Source organism: Somniosus microcephalus, chromosome 10, assembly GCF_052327205.1.
Source record: "Somniosus microcephalus isolate GS21.2 chromosome 10, FLI_Smic_1.0, whole genome shotgun sequence".
NCBI lineage: Eukaryota > Metazoa > Chordata > Chondrichthyes > Squaliformes > Somniosidae > Somniosus > Somniosus microcephalus.
Window position 1 is genome coordinate 151,937,940 of NC_140996.1, and position 21,599 is coordinate 151,959,538.

Below are 21,599 nucleotides of genomic sequence, written 5' to 3' on the forward strand. Positions count from 1 at the left end.
TAACGGATCTGTGGAAGGAGCAGAATTGATGGGCTGAATGCCTGTTCTCATTCCATGCTTTCTTATGTACCTCTTGATTCACTTCACATTGTGAGCTATTTATAAAAGTCTTGCAAAATGTAGTAAATCAATTCTTTAGGTCCAACAATGGCATGCACTATCCTCTAGTGAGCCTGATAATCTGTTCTCAGACCTTTCTTAATACCATTTTGATAAGCTACCATGAGAGTGGTGTAGGCTGATTTGTCCTGCTATTTTCTTCTCTCAGGAAGAGAAGGCTCACCCGCAATCTGTACTTCCCCTCTGTACCTCCCTTAGTCAATTCAGTTGAAACTAGGTATTCAACATATGGTAAGAATACCTCTGCCTCTGTATAGCAATATTGTAGATATATTCAAAAATCACATGTTTATAATTTTGTTACACACAGAAATTCTTCCTCATGGGAAACTAAGGGACTCAGCAGCATCCTAGAAATCCTACACCACTCTCATGGAAGAATTGATTTACTACATTTTACAAGATTTTGTAAATATCTCACAATGTGAAGTGAATCAAGAGGTACATAAGAAAGCATGGAATGAGAACAGGCATTCAGCCCATCAATTCTGCTCCTTCCACAGATCCTTTAAAATTTGGTGTCATTGTACACTGCCTCTTAAATCTCCTGAGAAACATATCGCAAAAGTCTCTCCATACCCCTGTCCATCAACCAAAACTCCAGAATCTATCTATCTTACCTTATAGTGCAACATAGTGCATCCACCAGACTAGGGCAGAGTTAAAGTTTGATAATGCTGGCTGTAGGAATTTAATGTATGTTATACATACATTAACCCTTTTCAGGTTTGCTGAAGAACGAGTGCAGCAACAGAGATAGTAACAGAAAAGGTGATTTATTCTCTCACTTTTGCGATTACAGCATTGCTTGTCAGCACAGTACAAAGTTCTCCATTGGGAGAGAGCTAGACCCATCTTTTACTGTCACTTGCCCGGAATGACTTTTAAACCAGGGATAAGTGAGATGGGAGGATGAATGTCACCCTCTCCCATCTCATGCCTGCTGGTAGATACTGCTAGTTTTTTGACTGACAGCTACTAATAACCTTTGTGCCCCGTATGCCATGGAGACACTCTATTAGGACAAGCAGCCAAGAAAATCTAGGAAGAAAGCCAAATCTGCAGTGAGTTATTATCAGTCCAGTATTTATCTCAGCTTTATAATTTTTTCAGTGATATGCAAATTCTGGGGCAAAGCTTCTGCTGTTGAAGGGCAGGTCCCTCTGTTAATTGATCCACTGAGATTAAGCCCAATTCATTTCAATCTTCACTTATAGCTCAGACAAGAAAATAAGTGACTCAGTAGCAGCTTGATATTGTTTACAGCCTCCATAAACTTACTGTACTTCAGCTATCATTCACTTTGCATATCAGTATGAAAATACCACATATGTATGTGATTAAATGTATTATTGAGTAAAGTTGAAATCAATTTATATGATTTATATTCAGAGTAACAATGAAGATTCATTAAGAGTAAAGTTTACATAAAAGTCACATCAATTAAACATTAGAAATTATGCCACAATTAAGTCTATTTTCCTTTCCTATGGTGTAACCTTAAGCATACATAGTTCTATATATAAAATGATAAAATATTTTGATAGTCACTTGGCATTGATCCATGTAATTTTTAATTTTCCAAGGAATAGCTGAACACCCAATGCATTAACAACTATTATTAACAAAATAATACCACTTTTCTTCTCACAGCATATAACTGTATGCCTACTTGGAAAGTAAATAATCACTTAGCAGGGATAGAAATAGTTACACAGATTTCTTAGTATCTAATTATTTAGTTGCAGATAATTCTTCCGATTATGTAGGCGTGTTCTGATTGCCTGTGCATTAAAATCCACAGTAGATGCAATTTGGCCCACAATCAGGACATGTCATTATTTGCATGCAAGCTGCTGTGATATCAGGAGGATCACAGCCTTCAAATGGCAAAAAAATTAAACACAAAAACATGTAAACTAATGGTAATAATTACCTCAAAGGCATGTGCTTATTTAGACTTTAACACAACCAATGTGTGATTCAGTCCTTGGCTTCAGCTTGTGACTACACAGCACCATAGCTAAGGCAGACCTTCTTGTTCATTATTACCCAAATACACTACAAAGACAAACTCATCTACTTTCTTTGGCAATTTGATTTTTTCCCCAAGAGAGGTGACATTAAAAAGTTAGATCATTAGAAAAGTTTCAATTTGCTGTCATTTGTTATACTATTATATATTGTTAGAGACAATAATGTAGCAATTGCAACACATCAGCATGAGTAAGGAATGCTACAGTGATGAGGCTCTCTACAAATTCCTAATGACTGATACACCAGTGAACATTTATTAGACTCAGGACATTTGTTTACTACCAAATATGGAAATACTCTATTAACAAAACATAATATTGTACATAAGAAACCATTTTTAAAAGAAAAAAGATGAGGCTTCTGGGTTTAACACCACCTAAAATCAACGAGGCAGGGGATAGAATGTTCCAGTTTTCAATATACAGCACACATTTAAAATACTGGAAGCAGATTTCTGACACTGTTGGGAAAATTGCAATTAAGACTATTAATTAATAGGAAGATCCAATTAAGTGAGCTCATGTTGCAGCTTCTAAACGCTTACGTGCCGTGCACGTATGTCAGCTATAATTCAAGCTCAAAGCTGCTCCTCGCAGGGTAAATATTTCACCAGACCCAGCAAGAGCAGAGCAACATGGTATTTGCTCCTCTTGTGGCTGTCATTGCCCTCTCGAATGAGAAATGTGATAAATGAAAAGTTCAGGTACACAAAAGAGTCACGGAAGACAGTATCTGAGCGGTAAGCTGTAAACGTCATAATGTTGTACCTAGAATGAACAATACTGTACCTAAAACTGATGGAAGACCAGTGTCCACGAATGTTGATGCTCTCCAGAGAGACAATGATTGAACTTTGCCAGGTGGTAGGAGATAACTTGAAGCTATCCTCCGTGGCTCTTTTGCTTCTGGCATCCTTGAATCTTTTGGTAATTTGCTATCATCTGGAAAAGGGGATGGCTATTGGACATTAGCCAAAGAATTATCTCTGTCTATGTTCACTCTTCAAGAGTGCATTTTGGCTTATCCAATTCTGCAGGGATACAGATTAACTGTTTGAGAGATAGCAGCATTTCTGCACCATTTCTGGGTTTCCCAAGGTGAATCCCCAATACATGTGATCAACATATGGCTGTGTCAAAGCCTAATTGGTGGGAGATCTGAGCTGTAAATATGGTTCATAATCCTGCTGCATAACCCACAGGAAGGAGTTGAACATTGCTACAACACCGAGTAAGCAGCTGAGGGGTAATTTACCTCTGCAGTTCCCCAAGGATCTATCCTTGGCCTCCTCCTATTTCTCATCTATATCCTGCCCCTCAGCGGCATCATCTGAAAACACAATATCAGGTTCCACATGTCCACTGACGACACACAGATCTACCTCACCACCATATCTCTCAACCACTCCATTGACTCTGATTTGTCACGCTGCTTGTCTGATATCCAGTACTGGATGAGCAGAAATTTCCACCAACTAAATATTGGGAAGACCGAAACCATTGTCTTCAGTCCCCGCCACAAACTCCGTTCCCTAGCCACCGACTCCATTCCTCTCACGGGCCACTGTCTGAGGCTGAAGCAAACTGTTTGCAACATTGGCGTCCTATTTGACCCTGAGCTGAGCTTCCAACCTCATATCCTCTCCATCACCAAGACCGCCTACTTCCACCTCTGTAACATTGCCCATCTCCACCCCTGCCTCAACTCATCTGCTGCTGAAACCCTCATCGTGCCTTTGTTACCTCTAGACTCGACTATTCCAAAGCTCTCCTGGCCGGCCTCCCACCTTGTACCCTCCATAATTTTGAGTTCATCCAAAACTCTGTATCCTAACTCGCACCAAGTCCTGTTCACCCATCACCCCTGTGCTCGCTGACCTACATTAGCTTCCAGTCCAGCAACGTCTCTATTTTAAAATTCTCATCCTTGTTTTCAAATCCCTCTGTGGCCTCGCCCCTCCCTATCTCTGCAACCTCCTACAGACTTACAACCCTTCGAGATCTCTGTGTTCCTCCAATTCTGGCATCTTGCGCAACCCCGATTTTCATCACTCCACCATTGGCGGCTGTGCCTTCAGTTACCTAGGCCCTAAGCCCTGGAATTCCCTCCTAAACCTCTCTACCTCTCTCTCCTCCTTTAAGATGCTCCTTAAAACCTATCTGTCCTAATGTCTCCTTATGCAGCTCCGTGTGTAATTTTGTTTGATAACGCTCTTGCGAAGCGCCTTGGGACATTTTACTATGTTAAAGGCACTATATAAATGCAAATTGTTGTTGTTGTTGGTGTAATTATCCAACTTCAAATTCTAGATGGGGAGTCTAACCATCCAAGAAATTCAGACGGGCCTCAACCATGATTTTCTAACCATTTGTGGCTTTGTCCCATTAAACTTGTACACTTATTTTTATCCTCTGGACATGTAATTATGATCACCCATGAGAATGCCAGCACCATGAACATTAAGTGCTATCATTTAGCTGAGATATTAAACCAAGGCCCTGTCTTTAAGCCTGCCCTGCCCAAGCTGCCATGGTGGCGGTGTTATCCTTATGACCAAATCTCACCTTGGTCTCTCCCCTGCTCCTCTGGCACCTTCTCCTCTTTTGAGCATCTCAACTTCTTCCACTCCTTGGTAATCTCCTCCAGCTCTACAACCCTCCAAAAACTCAACACTCTGCCAAATCTGACCTCTTACACATCCCCCAATCACTTTACCCAACCATTGGTGGCCATGCCTTCAGCTGTCTAGGCCCTAAGCTCTGGAATTCCCTCCCTAAACCTCTCCACCTTTATGGCCTCCTTAAGACAATCTTTAAAATCTACCTCTTTGACCAAGCTTTTAGTCACCCCTCTTAATATCTCTTTCTTTGGCTCAATGTCAATTTTCATCTGATTGTGCTCCAATGAAGCGCCTTGAGATGTTTTTTTACATTAAAGACAGCTCCTCAGTTCTGATGAATGGCCATCAACCTGAAAAATTGGGGGAATTTTAACCCCCAAAACAGGTTTGGATCAGGTGAGAAGTGAAAATGTAAAGGTCTCAAGCAAAAACTCATTTGCTCATTTAAATATTTTAATGAGGCTGTGTGCCGAAGATGAGGCTGTGTGCCGAAGATTTTCGCTGGAATTTTGCTGGCACTCAGAGGGCTGATTTGGAGGCCAGTCTGCTGTCAAAATAGCAAAGAGTGACAGCGGGTAGGAAACCCGCTGTCAACCCGCCTCCACGCAAGTCTCCCAGGTGTCGGATTTGTCAGCGGAGAACTGACCCAACACCAAGCAGCGGGGGAGACAATTGAGCTCATTAAATGGCTTGTTAACAGACAATTTAATGTGTTTTTGATGCTTCCTTGCAATTTTACGTGCTCCCCACGGGTTACCCGCTGCTCAGGGAACATGCCAGCTCACCCTGTCATGAGTTGAGTCTGCTCTGGTGTTTCTGATAAGCTGACAGCTGCAGAAGTGGTGTAAAGGATGCCATGTTGCAGATGTTCAGCTTCAGAGTGCAGAAACTGTTGGTTACTGCATTTGTAAGACATATAGAGATTTCTTTAGCTTGCAAGTGTTTAGAGGCAACTGTATGTCCAGTGTCACCTCATTGGAGCAACCTCTCTCACCAATAACAGATCACTTCTGTCATCTCACCTGCAGCTGCCATCTATTCCAGCAACATCGGTGCCCTAGAAACTATCTCACCTTGCTCCTCTAATTCCTTCCACGCTCAGCCCCATCACCAACATCACCAGGCACACCAGCAGCAGCAACAACAACACCAACATTCTCCGCCATCACCTGATGCTGCACAGGGCATCAGCCCCTGACAACATTGCTGCCCGGGAGGCCAGCGATGGCATCACCATGGCCAGATTTACTTCACTTGATGTTGTAAACCCTGGCTGCCACATGATGCGCCAGGTTGACACCATCCCACACCAGCACCGTGAAGCATCCCTTTAATGTCCAAGCCATTCCATGCACACACATCACGATAGCGGGGTGGGGGAGGGGGGAAGTTATGTCTCAACATTCACTGGAACTCAGTAAGACACTTCTCAAGGTGTACACAGATCTGCCCAATAAGGAACAATGTTGAAAATATAGATTTCACTGTATGACAACACATTACCAGAAACTTCACATGGACATTGGCTAAACCTCTCAAGCGCCTACCCTTGTGTGTTGTTAGTTGGTCTGCTTACAGTAGGATGAGGGTGAGTGTGAGGGGTGGCTACTGAGATGGGGAAGTGATAATGTAGATAGCGATGGATGGGTGGAGGTGCAAGGTAAGTTGGTGTGAGTAAGGATGTGCAGGAGAAGGGTCTGGAAGGCAGAGTGATGGGGATGTGATGAGTGGCACAGCAGGATGAGGCTGAGTGTGGCTTTGCAGTAATGTTTTGTGATCTACTGAGATCATTGAAAGGTTGGTGCCACTGCAGCCTCATCCTCCTGATGACATCCCTGCTTTTGCCCTCCTGTGCAGTGTGCAACCAGGCTGCGTTGGTGTCCTGGGGAAGTCTCTTCTGCCCTTGGAAGGGAAGAGAACCTCCCTGCGTGCTGTGACTTCCTCCATAAGCATATGGAGGGAGTCATTGGAGAGCCTGGGTGCAACCATCCACCTCTGTGCAGTGCTTGTCAGTGTTTGCAGCACCTCAATGCTGTAAAATACTGACAGAACAACTGTCAAATTCAACGTGGCTGTGGTCCTTTTAAGGAAACCGACTGATGACGTGTCATCAAATTACGTCATCAGACGCGCTTCCTGTTAAATGGCCGGGAAGCCCACAGGGCAGGCTTAACAAGGCCAATCAAGAGAAAATGCCATTGACAGAGCGGCTGCAGCCAACAGCGGGTCCGGAACCCGGCAAACAGCTATCCTGCCACCATCCCGACACTGCTGAGAAAATCCAGCCCAGGCTTAACACTAGCTGTCTGGTTTTCCCGGGCCTCAGGAAACCCAGCAGCTAAAGGAAGGTGAGGACTGGTGCATAGAAGATGCACGTGGTGTTCCAGTACTGCTTGTGGGTCATGCTGACAGTCAATGCATCAGCATCTACTAACAAAAATCAAAACGGACCGACCAAGCTAATTTATTCCACTCCTCCCAAAGTCTGGTTGTAGGTGTTTTGTAGATGGGAGCTCTTTCAGGAACAGGAGTTCATGCCTGTGGTATATAGAGGCTGCAATCCCTGCCACTAGCACTGAGTAGCAGTGAGAGGAGAGAATGACTTGGTCTGGGGCCTTAGCAGCCAGACTTAGGTAAGAATGGAACTGGAATTGAGGATGGAGAGGGAGGTGATGGATGGGGATAAATGGGGGTGGGACTGGATGGCAATGAAGGGGGAAATGGATGGCGAGGCAATAAGGAAGCAAATGGATAGCAAGGAAAAGAGGAAATAGATAGTAATAAAGCAGAGAGAAAAAGGAAAACTAAAAGGGTGATAAAAGGGAAAATGAAGGAGGAAATGAATGGCTAGGAAAGGAAAATGTGCTGTCTTAACTGGGTTGGATTTAAAAGACAGCCAGGTTGAACTGAGGGAGCAGAGTGCCAATATGAACTGGGAGGGTTGGAGGTAAAGAGAGCATCTTTGCAAAAGGGTGGAGAGTTGGATGGGGTACAGTGTGGATTGGGTCCAGAGGAGGTGGAGTACCATTTGTGAACTGGGGTGATGCGAGTTGGATATTAGAGTGAAGGTTGAGTTAACTGTTGGGTAAGTGAAGCTCTGATGAAAATCCAAATGTCATATTGTTTTTCTTTCTTTTAGATAAATTGTAAAATATGAGGCCTAGGAATTGGATAACGTGAAAAAACGGGCACGGGCAATGTCATGCTTCATGTCAACTTTGTGCTGCCTGCTAATTATAATGATTGCAGCACACAGCCTAGCGCTGAATGGGCTGGTGACCGGCTGTGTGCTCAGCAAGGGGTCGAAGTTCGCATTGTGTGAACGAGACTAGCTTTATTTAAAGCTAGCCTGCTCCTCTTAAAGGCAGTCTGCACCTCTTAGAGGTGAGCTTTCAGCTGCAGCTGAAAAATTTTAAAAGTGCTTCAGCATTAGGCAGTCCGCACCTTCTAAAGGTGAGCTGCCTTCTGCAGATGAAAAATGGTAAAAGTGTTTCAGCACTAACACAAATGGCTCGACAGGCCAGGGAAAGTGCACCCAGGGTCTCGGACGCAGCACTCGAGCTTTGTGCAGGGGGTCAACAGTGGAAGAGAGGTCTTCTACCCACAGGGGGCCAGGAGGCCCTCCAGAAAGAAAGACGTGGGACCAGATCGCTGAGGCGGTCACTGCCAGCAATGTCGCCCCCCCCCCTCCAGTACCTAGTTCCGGTGCCCAATGAAGTTTCATGCCCTCAGACAAGTGGTCAATGTCAGTGAATGCTTCTTCAAAAGCCATCTCCTACAAACTGCACCACTAGTCTCACACACTGCTCAATGTACAACCCCCCATCACTCACCTACCAGCAATCTCTACCAAACACGAGGAACACCTCACATTCCTAGCTTCACCTCACCCCCTTGGAGGAGATGGTGCTGGCCATTCTTGGCAGAAACATGGCTGAGCCCTTGGCCAGCAGCAGGGCTGAAAGAATACAAGATGCTGGTATCCTCATACTTTATCCTCCTTTTCACATCCCATTTCTCCCTCATCCCACAATATCTTCTGATTTACAAGCTGCACATGGTGTAAGCATGCAGCTCTTGCTTTACCCCCCTCCGCTCACCACAACCCTATCCTTGTGCCTTCCTCATTTCAGATACCCAGGAAATCCAGCCTGCCCAGCCACTTGACCAAGAAGAGGGAGAGGAGAATGAACAAGATGGAAAAACATCGTCACTCGATTTCACACTGCCAGCCACCAGCTCCTCGAGTTTGACCTGCAAGGCCATCTGCAGCGTCCCCCACTGAAAGTCAGCTGCCTTCCACCAACCATGCTACAGCCAATGGGGTAGCACTGCGTAAGAGCACCAGGATAGGCAAAGGCACACGCAGGACAGTCACTAAGGAAATGCACAAGAGTGATTTGTTGATTTTTTGATGTAATATTGGATGCATATATGAAAAAAGTTGGATTGGAAAGTTTGTTTTGTGGTGGCTTTTATTTCAGCATTGTGGCCAAGAGGACGCTGTGATGGTCAGTAACAGAGGGAAGGTAAAGTGTGGGACAAATGTTGAAAGGGGAATTGGGTTTGTGGTCACTGGTACCACGGGCGGATGATTCCATTCTGGATATCCCGGCCAGAAAAGGGCTCTCTGAGTTGCCTAGATCCTTCTGCTTCCTCCTCTTCTGCTTTTTCATCTTCTGCTTCTTCCTCTTCTGCTTCTTCCTCTTCTGCTTCTTCCTCCATCTGTGAGCTGCTTGTCCCCTTTGCTGCCTCTGCTCCCTCTCCATGTCATGCTGCAGCTCAAGGGGGAACTGCAACTAGAGCCCCCAGGACTGAGAGCAAGTGGTGTTCCCAGAGGCCTTCCTTTAAGAGCCAAAGCCTTGCAAGCATCCAGCAGCACTTCCTTCAAACTTTAACAACCTTTTAAATGTATTACACCAAGTCACTGGTCCAATAAATGTAAAGAAACCAGTACAATAGCAAAAATCTAAACTTACCTGAAAGTTGCATCTGTCCCTTTAAGAAGCACTGGTAAGGGGTCTGTCATACTGCTGAAGGTACGTGCTGCCACGCGTGCTTTGGAGAGGTCATTAAAAGGAGCGCGACTTCCAAAATACCAGATCGTGCATCAATTCAGAGATGCACGCCATTTGACATCACGATCTGGCTCATCTCCATATCTGGAGTGAGCGCAGGCAACGGCAGCACTGCCGACCTGCCCAAAATGGCGGCCACAACGTTCCACACTGGAAGTGGGCAGAAGCAAGGCGGCCGCCATTATTGCTTCCAAACTGGCCTTAATGGCCGATGCAAACGAGCCAAATTTCATGGCCTGAAAGTGCTTAAAATGAGCCAGAATGCATCATTTCAAGGTAAAAATTCAACATTTTCCATGGAAGCATATCCTATTGGAGTCAGCATTCAGGGAAATTCTAGTTTGCCTCTGACCCCCAAGCCTCGGCTGTGTGTATTTGCAATATACCAGCAAGAGAATTAATAATTTACTGTCCGTTCCAAGTCTGAGTGCCGGAACTGCTTACAATGAATGAATACAGAGGGAAGTTGCAATGTGGAAAATCATTGCAAATAGCAGAACTGATAGTTTGAAAACGGTTTCACACACAGTCTGAGTGAATGTGTGCCATTGTTTGTCTGTTTTTCTGAAGTTTTCATCCATCTTTAACCTTTTGAGAGACAGTAGGAGAATATTTTTGTAGACGTTCAGAAAGAAAAATCCCTATGGCAGACTATCAGGTTTGACTGCCAAAGTTTTCTTTTTGTGGCTGTGAAGGTATAAAATAAAATGTAAATGCCCATAACAGGAATAACAAAAACCTTGCCCCAATTTTTAATAAAAATATTTTTTCCCTGTAATTGGTTTCCCAGCCCTCCAGTCATGCTATGTAACATAATCAGCTTGCTTCCAAGGAGAAAGTATCTGTGGTGGTGAACACAACACCAGCACAAAGGAGAACATTAAATGGGCCATTGTATTGAGCACCAATCCACTTGCTGGGGTAGCTTCTGCTCAGTTGCACTGTTTTTTTTCTCCACAGTAGCAGAGAGGGTGGAGGAGTCCAACTCGATCGCTAAGGGATTGTGGATCAGGGAATTGCGGGAATGTCTGCCATGGAGAGAGTGGCCGCCTCCATGGACCTTCAAGCATGGCTCTCAAATGAGTCCATGCAAGCCATGACCATGGCCGTGCAGACTTTGGATGCTAACTTGTCTGCCACATTAAACAGGATGACGAATACCTTATTCGTGGCCTTACAACGCGTCACTTATCTCCACCAAGCTGGTGTACAGCAGAATGGTAGGAGCGCTGTGGCGCTGGTCAAGTGAGGGATGATGGTGAAAGGGGACATGGAAGTGGGAACTCCACTCAAAGCACTCCCACTTCTCACCCATTCTTGGCCCCCCCCACCCACCGCCACCCCCAGCAAGTACCCGACATGCTGCCTCGTCTCCTGATGGCTGAGTCTGCCACTGCACAGGTGCAGCTGGAACAGTCTTTGGCGGGGCCCTCAGGGGCTGCAAAATCCAGAGGACATAGGCCAAAAGCATCTCAACAAGTCAGGGAAGGGATCTGAGCAGCCTGCCTCTCCCTCTGCTGAAGCCACAAGGGATGCACCACGTAAAAGCGGTATGTAGCGTAAGTTCAAGCAATTGTAATTCACCAAGCGTATGCACATGGGTGTTTGACAAAATGTTACATTGCTAAGTTTCCTATTTTTATAATGCCACATAACGCCCAGAAATTTGGGTCTCCATGGGTGAGTACGCATGGGGTACTCACTCGTAGGCCCAACGGAAGTGCCGGTTTCGTGCATGCACTGCGCATGCGCGGGAAACCGGAACTTCCGTTCCCTTGAAAGAAGGGGTTCAGAGGTGGAACGCGTGCGCTGGAGAGGCAGCGCGTGCGCATTGAACTTACGTTTTTTTTCCAGGTTTTTCCGGGAGGGTAAGTCTCCAGGAGTTACACATATAAAAAGCAGGCGCAAGGCCTGCTTTTAACAAAGTAAGTGGTGAATTAATTAAAATTAAAACATCTTTTCCACAGGTTTATTATTTTTAAATACTTTAAAGAAAGGTAAGTTTATTTTTAGCCCCATTAGAAAATGTAATTAATTTTTCAAAAACTTAAATTATTGTTTAAAATAGTTATTTTATATAATTTATAGTTATTTTAAAAATGTGATGTTTTGTTTTAATTTATTTGAAGTTTTAGTGATGTTTTGGGGCTTATAGTATTTATGGTTTTGACAGCTCTTCCTGTCAATTTTATGAATGGGCATTCCCTGCTCCATTGGCTCTCCATGGCCCAAGTGATCCCAGGGGATGCATCGAACTAACTGCGTTCCTGGGATACGCAAGCACTGCACGCTGGCAGTTGGAGCAGGCCCAGGATCGGAATCCCATGCGGGCCCACAGCTCAACGACTGGCACACTAGGTAAGTGCAGGTCGGAGGCTTGCACCCGCGGGAAGCCTCCGACCAGAATTTCTGGGCCAACATTTATTGATTAACACCACTTCCACGCCTAGCCCATTACTGAGCCCTGAGTGTCAACTCCTCCTTTCACTTGTTTCATGATGAATGTCAATACCTGACGGGGCCCATTGGGCGGATGCGCAATGGGTGGATGAGTGGTTGAAGGACTGTTTAATGCAAGGGGGTGATGGTGGGGGTGGTGGGGGGTGGCGGTGTGGCCCTGGGAGCGGACCGCGGGATTTCATTTATTATGTTTTTCTGTGTGAGTCAACACTAGATGAACCTTTGCACTATTAGGGCATCCTTGGCATCCCAGCAGCAATGTAAGCACTGGTCTAGCGATGGGTGTCCCACCTTCATCCTCTTCTTCCTCTATGTTCTCCGCATTCTGATGGGTGATGCGCCCCTTCATCCTCCTCCACCTGCAATCCTCTCTGCTGTGCAATGTTGTGCAGGACGCAGCACATCACCATTAATCTGGAGACCCTCTCTGGTGAGTATTGAAGGACGCCACCAGACCTATCTAGGCACTTGAAGCGCATCTTTAACTTTCTGATGGCTTACTCTATGGCAAACCTGGTGGTCATGTGGCTCTCATTGTAATGCTCCTGTCCCTCATTGGTGGGGTTCCTCACAGGTGTCATGAGGTAAGTTTGAAGTGGGTATCGCTTGTCTCCTATGAGCCAGCTCTTAATTCTGCTTCCTGGAATGAAAAGGTCTGGAATGTTGGACTGCTGGAGTATAAATGCACCATGACAGCTCCCAGAGAATCTGGCGCAGACCTGCAGGAACCCCTTCTTGTGGTTGCACACCTGCTGTGCATTGATGGAAGAATATCTCTTGTGGTTTATAAAAGCTCCTGTTCGCTGTGGTGGTGTTCGGATTGCCACATATGTGCAGTCGATGGCACCCTGAATCTGTGGCAATCCAGCCAGAGAGGTGAATGTGGTGCCCGCTCATTCTGGCAATTGTCATCACAGGGGAAGTTTGCATAACTCCCAGCCCTGGAAAACAATCCATCCATCACCTGCCTTATGCATTTATATGCAGCGGACTGCAAGGCCCTCGATATGTCTCTGGTAGTGGCCTGGAAGGAAACAGAGGCAAAGAAATTGAGGGCTGTGGTGACCTGTCAGGTTCAGCAGGGAGCAGGTATTCTTCTAGAAGGCTGCAGATGTCTGCCACCAACTGACGTGACAAACTCAGCCTACGCAAGCACTGGTGTTCCAAGATGTCAAGGAAACTGAGCCTCTGTTAGTAAACCCTAGTATTTCCTGCGATCTTGACCCCTCTTCTGTGCATCGCTCTTCTGTGCATCGCTCTTCTGTGAATCTTCCTCCTATGCACCTTCCTCCTGTGAAACTCCCTCCTGTGTACCTCCTTCCTGTGTACCTACCTCCTGTGTACCTCCCGCCTGTGCACCTCCCTCCTGTGTGTCTCTCTCTCTTAGGCAGTCCTTCGGATCCGAGGATGACTTGCTTCGAAACCAAAAATGAGTTCTCAGGTGACTGATGAGTCCAATGCGGGGCCTACAGTCTCTGTCACAGGTGGGGCAGATGATGGTTGAAGGGACGGGTGAGTGTGGTGCTTGGGTTGACGTGCACTCCTTCCACTGTTTGCGCTTGGCTTCTGCTTACTCCCGGCGAAGAGACTCGAGGTGTTCGGCGCCTTCCCGGATGCTTCTCCTCCACTTTGTGCGGTCTTGGGCCAGGAATTCCCAGGTGTCAGTGGGGATGTTGCACTTTTTCAAGGAGGCTTTGAGGGTGTCCTTGAAGCGTTTCCTCTGCCCACTTGGGGTTCTTTTGCTGTGTCGGAGCTCCAAGTAGAGCGCTTGTTTTGGGAGTCTCGTATCGGGCATGCGGATGATGTGGCCCGTCCATTGGAGCTGATCGAGCGTGGTCAAAGCTTCGATGCTGAGGATGTTGGCCTGAGCAAGAACACTGACATTGGTGCATCTATCCTGCCAATGGATTTGCAGGATCTTGCAGAGGCAGCGTTGGTGGTACCTTTCCAGTGCTTTGAGGCGCCTGCTGTATATGGTCCATGCCTCTGAAGCATACAGGAGGGCGGGTATCACTACTCCTCTGTAGACCATGAACTTGGTGCTGGGTTTGAACTCCTGGTCTTCAAACACTCTCTTCCTCAGGCGACCGAAGGCTGCACTGGCACACTGAAGGCAGTGTTGGACTTCGTCATCGATGTCTGCCCTTGTTGACAGTAGGCTCCCGAGATATGGAAAGTGGTCCACGTTGTCCAAGGCCTCGTAATGGATTTTGATAATCGGGGAGCAGTATTGTGTGGCGGGGGCTGGTTGGTAGAGGACCTTTGTCTTACAGATGTTTAGTGTAAGGCCCATGGTCTCGTACGCTTCGGTGAAGGTTTTTCACAATGGTTTGGAGTTCGGCCTCAAAGTGTGCGCAGACACAAGCTTCGTCTGCATACTGTAATTCGATGACAGGATGGGATGACCTTGGATCTGGACTGGAGGCGACGGAGGTTGAACTGTTCCCCGTTTGTTCTGTAAATTAGCTCCACTCCAGCGGGGAGCTTACTGAGGGTGAGATGGAGCATTGCAGCCAGGAACACCCTCCTGTGAACCTCCCTCTTGTGAACCTCCCTCTTGTGCACCTCCCTCCTGCGCACCTCCCTCCTGCGCACCTCCCTCCCGTGCACCTCCCTCCCGTGCACCTGCCTCCCGTGAACCTCCCTCCCGTGAACCTCCCTCCCCTGCACCTCCCTCCTCTGCACCTCCCTCCTCTGCACCTCCCTCCTGTACATGTGCTGATCCCACCACAGCATGTAGTCATGCCATGGCTGGTAATGGTCTTTCTCTTCTGATGTGCTGTCAAACACATCCAACGTGCCTCCCATCCTGATCTTGTCTGTTTGAAACCCTCCAAAGTTTAGAAAAAGCTATATCAATGCAAGAACTCACTACTAAACATTTGCCAGAGGGAACTGAGATGCCAGCTGTAATAAGTGAGCTCTTATTCAGCAAGCAATAAGGAAGGCAAATGGCATGTTGACCTTTGTTGCAAGGGGTTGGAGTATAAGAGTAAGGAAGTCTTGCTACAATTGTACAGGGCCTTGGTGAGACCACACCTGGAGTGCTGTGCACAGTTTTGGTCTCCTTATCTAAGGAAGGATATATTTGCCTTGGAGGCGGTGCAACGAAGGTTCACTAGATTGATTCCTGGGATGAGAGGGCTGTCCTATGATGAGAGATTGTGTAGAATGGGCCTATACTCTCTGGAGTTTAAAAGAATGAGAGGTGATCTCATTGAAACATACAAGATTCTAAAGGGAATTGACAGGGTAGATGCTGAGAGGTTGTTTCCCCTGGCTGGAGTGTCTAGAACTAGGGGGCATAGTCTCAGGATAAGGGGTAGACCATTTAAGACCGAGATGAGGAGGAATTTCTTCACTCAGAGGGTTGTGAATCTTTGGAATGCTCTGCCCCAGAGGGTTGTGCATGCTGAGGATTTGAGTATATTCAAGGCTGAGATAGATAGATTTTTGGACTCTAGGGGAATCAAGGGATATAGAGATCGGGTGGGAAAGTGGAGTTGAGGTCGATGATCTTATTGAATGGCGGAGCAGGCTCGAGGGGCCGTATGGCCTACACCTGATCTTATTTCTTATTTTTTATGTTCTTATTCAGATGGAGCAATCACAAGATTAAATACCCACCTGAACTGTGGCTCAATCTCGCCTCTGTTTCACGGGTCAGGTTTCAGAGCCCCGGGAAACACATGCTAGTGACGTTAAATTTAAAGGTAAGTAATACTCAAATTGAAAAGACCTCATTAACATCTCCTAAGTGTTATGTTCATTAATAAATAGACATTCTTATTATGAACACAGCTAGCTTTTGCTAGTTATTTTATTGAGCACATGTGGACTTGTACAGCATTTGTAGAGGCTTCCATCTTGACTGCTGCCTTGTGGGTAGCCTAGTGCCTCATGGGTAATGTAGTCTTAATATCATACAGCTGGGTAGTGTAGTCTTATACATACAGCTATATACAGCTCTCCGGCTCCACCTAGTGTCCACTATAGAATGACATGTTATTGATCACTACATCCCCCTTTCTTTGAGGTTTAACAAAATCAATATCAATCAACTTTCAAGAAAACAATAAAGATGATATCAGTAACACTTTTGTTAGTGCTCTATAAACATAAACATTTTCAAAACAGTCAACACATTTTCAAAGCTTTACATTGTACTCAAAGATTAAGTCTATCAAGCTTTTTTACTTCACGTGTGGATCTTCTCAACACGGTGTGTCTTCATGAGATTGTTCTGGCGGTGAATGACAAGATGCAGTTGCGGCATTGTCATCAATCTGCTCTTGTATAGATCGAGGTCTCCTTGCGATCTTTGCTTGGAGAGGGTTTCAGTGCTTCCTTCACTCTTCATGCCATAACTCTCAATGTAGTCAATGCACTCTCGAAAAACTGCTGGCAGCTGGATCCCATCATGCAGCATAGTCCTCTCAGCAGCCTCGGCTAATGGAACACCAAAGATTGGCCTGAGGGAAGAAGGAGTATCCACCGGAACTGCTTCCTGCTCTGGTGCAGGCTTCTTCTTTTTCTTTTTCTCTTTCCACTGCTTAACAACATCTGCTGCGGTTATATCTTTGGACCTTTTCTCCTTGTGTTTTTCCTCTTTGACCTTAAAGTCTTTTTCTTTCTTCTTGGAGAAACTAGGCTTTTTGAAGACATGGATACCCTTTGGCCTTTTCATCCTTGATGGGCTCTCTGCTTCATCACCTGAGTCATCTGGTCTGCTTATGGCACAGTTTATACGGCAGCCTCTCTTGACCAGTTCTAAGTCTTCACAAGCTTTGTCACCTAGTATCGAATCAAGTCTTTCAGCCACAACAGAAAACATGAGATGATGCACTTTGTCTTTGACTGTCACTTTGAGTCTGCATACACCTAAGCTATCTATTTTCTGTCCATTATAGTCCTTCAGTAGTACTGACTTTTTCTGTATTTTGGGCTTTTCTTTCATATTTTTTATGTCACTCATACTGATTAAGTTTGCTTTTGCCCCAGTGTCCAGTTTCAATGTAACTAATGCTCCATTTATCTGAAGTGGGATCATCCATTTGCCCTCTTTTACTGCATTAACTTTATGTTCAGCATTGTCCATTTCTGAGGGCTGCACATTTTCTGTATCCTTTTTGATATCGTCACATGACACCATTCCAACAAAAAATGTCTCACTTAAATCAATGTCCTCAATCACATTAACTTGTTGCCCTTTCGTTGTTTTTACTTTTGAAAAGCATTGTTTGGCAAAGTGATTCTTTCCATTACACTTTGTGCACATTTTTCCAAACGCTGGGCATTGTCTTAACTGGTGTTTGTAACCACAGCGTTTACAATTCAAATTTTCATCCTCCGATTGCTTTTCATTTCTGTTCTGCCCACATTTCTTCCCCTTGTAGGACACAGCACCGACAGCAGCATTATCACTCATTACATTCGCATCATTATTGATTTCACCTCGCGAGCTCTCTTTCCTCCTTTAAGACTCTCCTTTAAACCTACCTCTTTGACCAAGCTTTTGATCACCTGCCCTAATGTATCCTTATGTGGATCGGTGTCAAATTTTTTATCTTAAAATACTCCTGTGCAGCGCCTTGGGACATTTTACTACGTTAAAGGCGCTATATAAATACAAGTTGTTGTTGTTGTTAAGATTCCCCCAATAGCTCTGGGACCACATTATACCTAATACTGTCAAAATGGAGGTCTTGCCCAAACAAAATCTTCACTGGGGAACTAAAACTGCAAGGTAGACTCAGGATAGAACCTGAAATCTTGTGAAACTTTGTATTGCAATTTCTTTTCCTATCACTTTTCAGCTCTTCCTGTTCTGCTGAAGTTCTGTAAATGTTCCATTTACAGTTGGCATTCTGATGATCTTGCAGACAATACAATATTCAGCTATTTATTCTTTCCATCCAAACATTCCCAACCTGTTCTAATATGAGCAAAAATATCAACCAAAAAATCTTTTGCCTCTTTAAAAGTTCTATCATACATGGAGCTTCTTTTTATGACCACTCCAGCATGATCCCATCCCACATTTTCATGCATTTAAATTCATTTTAATATTTAGATAAAGCTCTCTGCTCCCACTGGCTGGAACATTTCCTCATAAATCATCTCAGGTATTTTTACAATTTGTATTTTCTGCCCTTGCGCCACTCTTCTCCTGAAGGCAGTAACACATGCTATGTACAGTTCCACGGGAATTAATAGCCCTCCAGTATTTTGTCCAAGTTGCCGTTCTTAATGTGTAATCCTTAACCACAGGGGCCATCTGTCAAGCACAACCCTGTCCTCATCTGGCATCTATACATGCATTTCTGATGAGGTTGCAGGTTAAAATTAGGAATTGAAATTCTGGTCAATCCTGAATTCACTTCACGCGCACACACACGCACGCACACACACACACACCTCAAGAGTGGGAAACCTGGTTGATCCTATCCTCACTTGATATTCACACACAAGCACATATTTGACATCTAAAACATAAAGGTTACTGGCACATCACAAGCTGCTCTCTGTGAATCCTCCCATCAAGAAGCTCAACACCATCCAGGACAAAGCAGTTTGCTTGATTTGCAGCCGATCCACCACCTCAAACATCCACTCCCTCCATCACCAGTGCACCGTGGCTGCAGTATGTATCATCTACAGTAGGCATTGCAGCAACTCACCAAGTCTTCTTTCACAGCACCTTCCAAACCCATGACTTCTACCACCTAGAAAGGCAAGGGCAGCAAGCGCATGGGAACCACACCAACTCCAATTTCCCTTACAAGTTACACACCATCTCGACTTGGGCATCTATCGCCATTTTGTCACCATTGCTAGGTCAAAATCCTGAAACTCCCTTTCTAACAGCACTGTGGGAGTACCTTCACCACAGGGACTGCAACGGTTCAAGAAGACAGCTCACCACCACCTTCTCAAGGGCAACTAACAATGGACAATAAATTCTAGCCCTGCCTGCAATGCCTATATTCTGATACATAATAAAAAGGGAAATGTCCATCATATAGCTGATGAGGAAACCTTGAAACTTGGAACCACAGCTGTTGAAAGGCATAACTGGGTGTCGGGTTTGCCAACATGCACTGATATATCCGTACTTGGGTTCCAGAAGTGCACACAGTCGTTTCTGAAGCTCACACTTCCAACTGATGGAATTACCATTCGACGTGGTATGATGTATGTCGATGCTAGGGTTGGGAGAATTTTGGGTGGTATACTTACACATTTTATGGTGAGCTGTGCTGCTTACTGTGCAGCAGTGATTGACCAGGCAGCCTGGCTCAATAATGAGGACTGGAAGGATAGACCCACCTGTTATTGTGGGCTGGGATTCTTCACAAAAGGCTCCAGTTATCCGTGTATGCCAATGCCCTAATGGATAAGTGGCTCTAGCTGGACAAGCAGAAGGAAGCTTACAAGTGTTCTATTCTAGTAGGTTCCACAGTTTTAGTTCCTAAAGTCCAGTAGTAACGAAAGCTTGGACCTGGGAAAGCTGCACATAGGTTGCTGGCTTAGGTAATTGAAAGGTGTTCCTACAGGAAGAGAGTGTGCATTCCACATTGGAGGCAAACATAAACTCTACCTCTATAATTTTCTAAGAACTTAGCTTGGAAACTCGTCGACACAGTTAAAAATATATATTGCACTGTGTTATATCATAATAGGCCAGAAAGTCATGGAATATTTGTAATTGTTGTTTGATTGAATTGAATATAGTTTCATTGCATGATGTTTGTTGTATAATATCAGTGTAGTTTATTAGTATGTAATAATATATAATAAAATATCCTTTTATAAATAACTTGATATTACAATTCTTTCATGTGATTGAATGTACCTTCAGGTCCTACTTCATCAAATCCGTCATACCCTTTCTCCAGCAATGCACAACTTTATTTCTTTTTTCAAATGGCATCAGAAAATCTATGCATGAAACAAGCTGACCACAGAGTGGACTGTCCTGAAATGGTGAAAAATCTTTCTATATTTGTCTGTCTGTCTGTCTGTCCGGCTATACACTCTCAAGTTATAGCGCGTACCTACACGTGCGTTACAGCAAAAGAAAGCTTACGATTCTGGAACGGTCATAAGCATATTTACTTTTCGGTCGGACAAAAATTGGTAAAGGCTGGCAGCACGGGACTGGGCCAAGCGTAGCCATCGCCGCCATTTTAGTAAAGGCTGGCGGGCGGGAGGTGAGTTGCGGTCACCGCGGGGCTCAGGCTCAGCTGATCAGGCACTCATCAGGGGTCGGCCCGCAACACATCGACTGGAGGAGCGGCGGCTCTCTCTCTCCTTCCCCCCCCGCGGCTCGGGCGGGGGGCCGGTGCTCGGGAGGGCGGGGCTCGGGAGGCCGGTGCTCGGGAGAGCGGGAAGGGGGGGGAAGGGTTACCCCGGCAACCGGGCCCGGCCGTCTCTCGCAATCGGCGGTCTTGAAGCCGGGACTCAGGAGAGCGGGGGGCGGGGCTCGGGCTGACTGGGGCGCTGCGCTCGGCTGGGCCATGTCAGTGCGTGGGGCGGCACGGAGCTCCGTGGAGCCATCGCCGGCAGAGGGGAGAGGGTCTGCTGGCCCCCCCCCTCCCTCCTTCCCCCCCACACCCTTCCCACCCACCTTCCCCCCCACACCCACCCCCCCACACCCTTCCCACCCCCCCTTCCCCCCCCACACCCACTCCCCCTCCCCCACCCCCTCCACCCCTCCACCCTCCCCCCTTCCCCTCCCCCCCACCCCCTTCCCCCAGTCGCTCTCTCTCTTCCCCCCAGTCGCTCTCTCTCTTCCCCCCCGTCGTTTTCTCTCTTCCCCCCGTCGCTCTCTCTCTTCCCCCCGTCGCTCTCTCTCTTCCCCCCAGTCGCTCTCTCTCTTCCCCCCAGTCGCTCTCTCTCTTCCCCCCAGTCGCTCGCTCTCTTCCCCCCAGTCGCTCTCTCTCTTCCCCCCAGTCGCTCTCTCTCTTCCCCCCAGTCGCTCTCTCTCTTCCCCCCAGTCGCGCTCTCTCTTCCCCCCAGTCGCGCTCTCTCTTCCCCCCAGTCGCGCTTTCTCTTCCCCCCAGTCGCTCTCTCTCTTCCCCCCAGTCGCTCTCTCTCTCTCTTCCAACAACAACATGCCCTTGAAAAAGCCTCGGCACCGCCGGGCACTCCAGCTAGTCTATCTTCTATATATAAAAGCAGTTGATCTGTCTGTCTGTCTGTCTGGCTATACACTCAAAAGTTATAGAGCGTACCTACATGTGTGTTACATCAAAAGAAAGCTTACAATTCCGGAATGGTCA